Source organism: Lycium barbarum, chromosome 10, assembly GCF_019175385.1.
Source record: "Lycium barbarum isolate Lr01 chromosome 10, ASM1917538v2, whole genome shotgun sequence".
NCBI lineage: Eukaryota > Viridiplantae > Streptophyta > Magnoliopsida > Solanales > Solanaceae > Lycium > Lycium barbarum.
In genome coordinates, this window is record NC_083346.1 from 20467215 (window position 1) to 20473459 (window position 6245).

At 35.1% G+C, this 6245-nt stretch overlaps 1 long non-coding RNA gene across 2 annotated transcripts; it reads left to right on the forward strand.

The window, feature by feature from the left end:
* Nucleotides 1-615: 615 nt before the first annotated feature.
* LOC132614157 (uncharacterized) lies at nucleotides 616-5717 on the forward strand. Of its 2 annotated transcripts, XR_009572192.1 has the most exons (3): nucleotides 848-1301; nucleotides 2218-2428; nucleotides 5187-5717. It is a non-coding gene; the product is annotated as an uncharacterized LOC132614157 (long non-coding RNA). The 2 variants fall into 2 exon arrangements; XR_009572191.1 differs by having other exon boundaries at nucleotides 616-2428.
* The last annotated feature ends 528 nt before the right edge of the window (nucleotides 5718-6245 follow it).

The window sequence follows — 6245 nt, forward strand, 5'->3', positions numbered from 1 at the left end:
GTCCCACAAGTGACATTCCACTCCACCACCACCCAACCCACCCACCCCACCAAACCCAAACCACTCCCACCACTCCTCCCCCCCACAAACCCCCTCCATAAAAAAGATTTTTTTTAAAGTTTTTAATTTTGTTTTTTTGGTACCCACCGTCCAAAAAAATTGAAAATTATACTACTATAAATGTGTAGATTACAATAATAAAATGGAGCAGAGGCTTAACATCGCAGCAATCACACCACTGAGTAAAGATTGGAGTTGTAAAGTCCTAATTGTAGATAAATTCCGCCCCAGGGAGAGCAAGGATCATACTGTTCACCTCCAAAAAATCATTGTCCAAGATGAGAACGTAAGTCGGCAATACTTTAGCTATACAATAACAACCATCGATATTCACATTAACAATTGCACGCTATCTATTTAATAAATTACAAGAGGCATCAAGAAACAAAAAATGGAACCAACTACTCCACCGAAACAATATCAGAGGTTAGAAATATCAGTTAACCATTTCACCGGAAGTATTACCAAATTTCTTACTGAGACATAAGATTGGAACTGAAATTCAGATACTGTAAATTCTTATTCTTCCAACACCACACTGATATGAATGTAAATATAAGATGCATACATATCCTAAATGCCTAACTATTTTTATATCCCCTTATATATATATCCATGTATCTTTTGCATAGTTATGAAAATATGTGTGATATTTCTATTTCTACTTATATAGAAGCATGGGTTTCGTCGACATGCCAGCTTGGTCCACTATTAGCTCAAGGGCATATTAGACTTTAAACAACATTTATACCACGTGTCATTTAGTAACCCTTGAATTGAACAGCCGTCTCCGTATTTTTCATTCATTCTTTCTACTCATTCTTCATCCATCCAGAATATTCTTCAATTATCTTCTCAGTTGCTCAATTGGCATTACATCTCTGCAATTTACTTTTCCCTGGTCTTCGTTTCTATTGTTTATTAATAGATTTTTTTATTCTCTTTTATTTGTCTTTTGTTTTTTCCTCTATTACTAGCAAGAGATAATTTGGGCCTTTCCCTTTTTTACGCAGAAGAGGTTTTTGTTCCTGTAATGTAGACTGCACTTTATGTTTCTTAAATTTTCCTTTTGCTAAGACTAGGTTTATTTGGAGTCATAGTGGTGTGTAATGCTACAATTGATGCTTTTTGAAAAAAGATTAAATTTGATTTACCGAAAGAATGAGATGTTGTAGTTAACACAGGACTTTAAGCTCTGATTTTTTGAGATCGTTTCTATTATTATCGACCTACTTTTTCAGGTAGGTAGTCACTCTATTTACTGACACGCTATGATGATACTTTTGTTTAATGTAATATGTGATTAAATTATTATTTTTGTGGTTTACTGTTGGACTATATACCTTGAAGGTTCTTTATATTAGAATTATTAGTTTAAAGGTGAGATACATAAAAGTGTGCATGTTTGTGCATGAACTTCAAATGATGCATGTGCTTATGTTCTATTAGACGGACGACAAATTATTTATATATTTTAATCTAGCTGCTAGGATATAATGAATAAGTTACTCTTTTGGTTTAAAGGGAAAAAAAAGGGATGTTTGGTAGGGGTAGCTTGCAACAGAGAGAATATAGGGGTGTTTGGTAGGGGTGGCTTGCAACGAAGAGAATAATGCAATGACAATTTTCAGTTAAGAGGGGGTTCATTTGAAGCTAAAGCTATTTGACCAGTGGGATCACAGAGTAATCATCATAAGTTGTCGCTACCCTTCATTTTTCTTACAAAGTTGTGTATGATTCTGCAAACTATATCGCAAAATAACTAGATTGGTTTAAGTGTTACCTTTTCACAAAAAACAAAAAAAACACTAGATTGGTTGTACACTTCTTTGGCTATTGTGACACGTTGATTTTCTGTGTTTGCATTGGTGGATCTCTAAGGAAAAATTATATTAGCTCAATTATCCACCTCAATTGCTGAGTTCTTTCTGCGTTTTTATCTTAGAGAACTTCAAGATTATTGAGAAAAATCAGAAAATAGCTATATCTGTACAGAAAAAATTGGAAATTTATTAATGGAATGAAAATGTCTTCTCAGTCTTTTGGTTCAATAGCTCTGTTATGCTACTTTGTTCGTCATGGAATGGTACAAGTTTTAACTTCTTTTGGGTTCTTATGCACCTTCACATAGTAATATACTTTTGTCAAATATTTCAGCAATTAGAAAGCTATCTATTTTGAACTATGAGGAAAAATAAAATGCCCACCAACCATTCCAACAGCAACAATGATGGACATCACTGAAGAAGCAAGCGCAAGGTTGTGGACGTCGGCTTAGAAGGAAGAAATCAACAAAACCTACCCAGCAAAGACAGACCTTCCAGCAGTTAACAGAAAACTGAAATCAGGGCCCCCTATTGTGTCTCAAGTAAGTCTTTCATGCATTTTTATATATTGTTAATTTGGAATAAAGTCTACAATGATTTATTGAGTCGTCTTCCTCGGATTAGACCTGTGGTTTAAAGTTTATTTCTAAAGGCACCTGATGGCCTTTTAACTACTCAAAAATTTAAAGTCTTTCTTGAGTAAGGAAGTCCAACGAGTAACTTCATATCAAATTTACTACTACATTTGTTAATTAAAATCAAATGAAAATTTCGCATTATGTTCTTTTTCTTTCAGTTCATTTGCTTGTAAAGAACTTGGCTAATCAGCCACAATTTCACCACTTTCTCTATTCTGATTTTATCTGCACCAAAAGTAGCTGGAATCAGACAGAGTCAAAGCACATTGATCTATTTTCTACCATGGTATAATAGATGATTCTATTTCTGTTTTATTAGTCAAGTGGGATCAATAGATGTTTTTTTTTTTTTTTTTGAAATTGGTAACATTGGTATTAATAGCACTAGGGCAGTGCCGAAGCCATGTTTACAGAGGAGAAGTCCCTGCGGCCAACAAAAATCCTAAACAATAGTTACAATTGCCCTATAAAATCTATTTAGGAAACCTCCTCCTCTATGTAGCATTCTTTACACCAAAAGTGAAACAAAAGTAGACACTTCATCTTAATATCCTGCACATGATTACCCCTATCATCAAAAACCCTAGAGTTTCTCTCTTTCCAAATTGTCCACCAAATACAAGCAGGAACCAATCTCCACCATTTCTTCTGTCTAACTGAAACTCTCAAACTGTTCCAGCTCTTAAGCAGATCAACAGTGTTTGCAGGCCCACACCATTTGATCCCCCACAATATTGAGAAAGAGCTGCCATAGCTGATTAGTGAAAGAACAATGAAGAAACAGATGGCTATTTGTTTCTGTGTAAGATTCACAAAACAAACATCTGGAGCATACCTCGAACCCCCTTCTTCTCAACCTTTCTCGAGTCAAAACTGCCTGCCTAGCCACCAGCCAGGTGAAACATAGAACCATTGTAGGAGCATTAGTCTTCCAGATAAACTTCCACTACCAGTCGACTATCTGATGAGCATAGTTGCTGATTGTTAAGTAGGCAGATTTGACTGTGAAGGCCCCATCTTTGCTTGGATTCCACAGCAGCTTATCCTCTGCTTCTGATAACCCCTGGAAGACTTCCAAGGTCTTAAAAAACTCCACTACTCTTTCAATTTCCCAATCATTCAAATCCCTCCTAAATGTAATGTTCCATCCTTGCAATCCCTTAGCTGTAGATAAATGATCATTTGGAGAGGTAGAGATGTTTTCTCTACAACTTTTATAAAATTCATTCGTCAGGCTCTTGAACAAGCTGTAAAAGATATTGTGAACAACTAAATAAAATTGGAACAATAGTGAGAAAACACATTAAGAATCTGCACATTGTTTTTATCAGTAACATGAAGTTTGTGTCACTTTTTACCAAAACATGTACTTTCCCCTGGTATCTTCAGTCGATTCTAACACCAAAATCCTAGCTAGCTCTGTTGCAGCTATAAGGAGTATTTGTGTGTTCTCACAATTCTAATCCATAAATCTGGCACCTGTGTCATCTAATGATCACAGAGCTTTTTACAAAGGGCTGAAGGAAAAGAAGTGGCAGAAACGTTAAACTTGAACAAAGATGCCTAAAGTATTTAAGTGAAATAAAGCATATTAATCAGTCATATCTTTGTGCATGTGTTGATGAATTTTACATGAGTGCATGCTAAGTCTTTTACTATAGCTTTAAAAATGCTGAGAATGTGAATGAACTTTACATGAGTACATGCTAAGTTTTTTACGGTAGTTTAATAAATGTTAAAGGGATTGATAGTGATTAAAAGAAGGCTTGATGTATAGCTGGGTTTGACATTAAAATAACTCTACATTGACAGATTATTTTATTCTGTTTTTAGTCAGCAGAAACTAACTGAACAAAGTTGTGCTAGGACCTTTGCTGCTGCCTGCTTTATACACATATATATGTATCGGCTGTGTTTGTATTCTATTGTGATTCATGTTTATTTTACAAAATAAAAGCATTAGTACTTTTTTACCTTGCAGATGTCATGTAACCTTATATCCAAGTGATAAAGGTTTTGTGAAATCTTCTAAGATGTTAATGGGTTAAAGGATTGGGGTTGGTCGAATATTTACTGAAATAATGGATGAACTCCTTTTTTTTGTTATAAGAAACAACATTATATTAGTGCTTGACTTTTGCCTTATTAATGAAACTTTTGCCTCTTGATAGAAGAAGGGAAGATGACCCTTTATCTTGATGTCTTGCTGCTTGTATACTACGGAATACTATTTAGAAGCTAAAAAGAATAGCTCATTCTGAACAATAGGACTTGATTTGAAAGATGGCCCCTAGAGATAATAGCATTCTCAAACAGGGATGATTTTTATCTTCACTTATCACTTGGTTTCTATCTTTGTTACTATCATCTTCTTGCAAGACTCTTATGCTTTCATTTGCTTTTCCCGGGAAGCTTTTGAAGCAAAGACATCAAACTGCTATCTTTGCCACATTGCACTACCTATTTTGAAAGCTAGATTAAAGAAAAACAAGAATATATGCGGCACACAATGTTTTAAAAAGCGGCACACAATGTTTTAAAAAGGTGTGTCACACAACTAACCCAACTCTGTTGCTATTGCATTATCTACATCCACTATTTAAACACTCTTCTTATTTAACAAGAAATTCGTCATGAATAACCTCTACATGTATTTTGTCAGACACAGTCACACAGCTACAAACAGCAACTGCGAAGAACATGACTGCCAACAAAATAGGAGCCGACTATTGTGCCTTCCACCAATACCAGCTTATGTGAATGTGTAAATAATGTGCATATATGCATAGACAGTACAATCATGAATGTATATCTATCAACAGTCTAAACAATATGTTTCAGCAGAAACAGTTCAAACAAAATGCTTAGAGTATCCAGTCTGCATAACAAGACATCTTCACACAAATACATATAGGTAAATATTGGGCCCGTGTGCGCACGGGCAACCACTATCTAGTTGTTTAAAAAAATTGTAGAACAAAAGTTGGGTGTAACAACACTCACCCAGATGGTTCGACATGTACAGCTGCGTTTTGCAAAGCCGCACTAATCATCCCAAATGCAGTGCTTGGTCGAAGCTTTGGGCGCTTGATAGGACAATTTTTTGTGTGTAAATTATTGTAGTTTTTTTTTTTGTGTGTAAATTATTGTAGATAATGTGTACCTATGTTTGTAAACGTACTAATCATCACAACCGCAGTGCTTGGTCGGAATTTTTTTAATATATATATATATTAATACTATGGATATTAATATATTGAAAGAAATGACACCCCTTGACACTAAATGGCGCTTGGCGTGTTGGTTCAACGCCGAATTTTGCTCTTTGAGGTTGGAGGTTATTAATGAACCCAAGATCTCTTCTAACGTAAAATTAAACTAAACTACTGGGTCAAAGGAATTTCTTGCTTTTAAACGTGATAAATATAGCTACAAGCCTATACTCTTCCCTTTAAGTTTACGGGGACAAAATATACATGTGGATACTTAATAGTAACATATTAATTGTAGATTACTTAACACGGTACAACGATATTGGGCCTTGCATAGCACAGGCATTGCTATAAATATATATATATAAGAGCGCTAAACCAGCTTGCAGTCGTCATGCCAGCTTGTCGACCAAGGGCATTTCGATCATTTTAAGTGTAATTTTGTTTTGAACTGTTTATATGCCTTGGTGACCTCTAATGTACACAAATGAGAATAGGGTTCTGCAGTC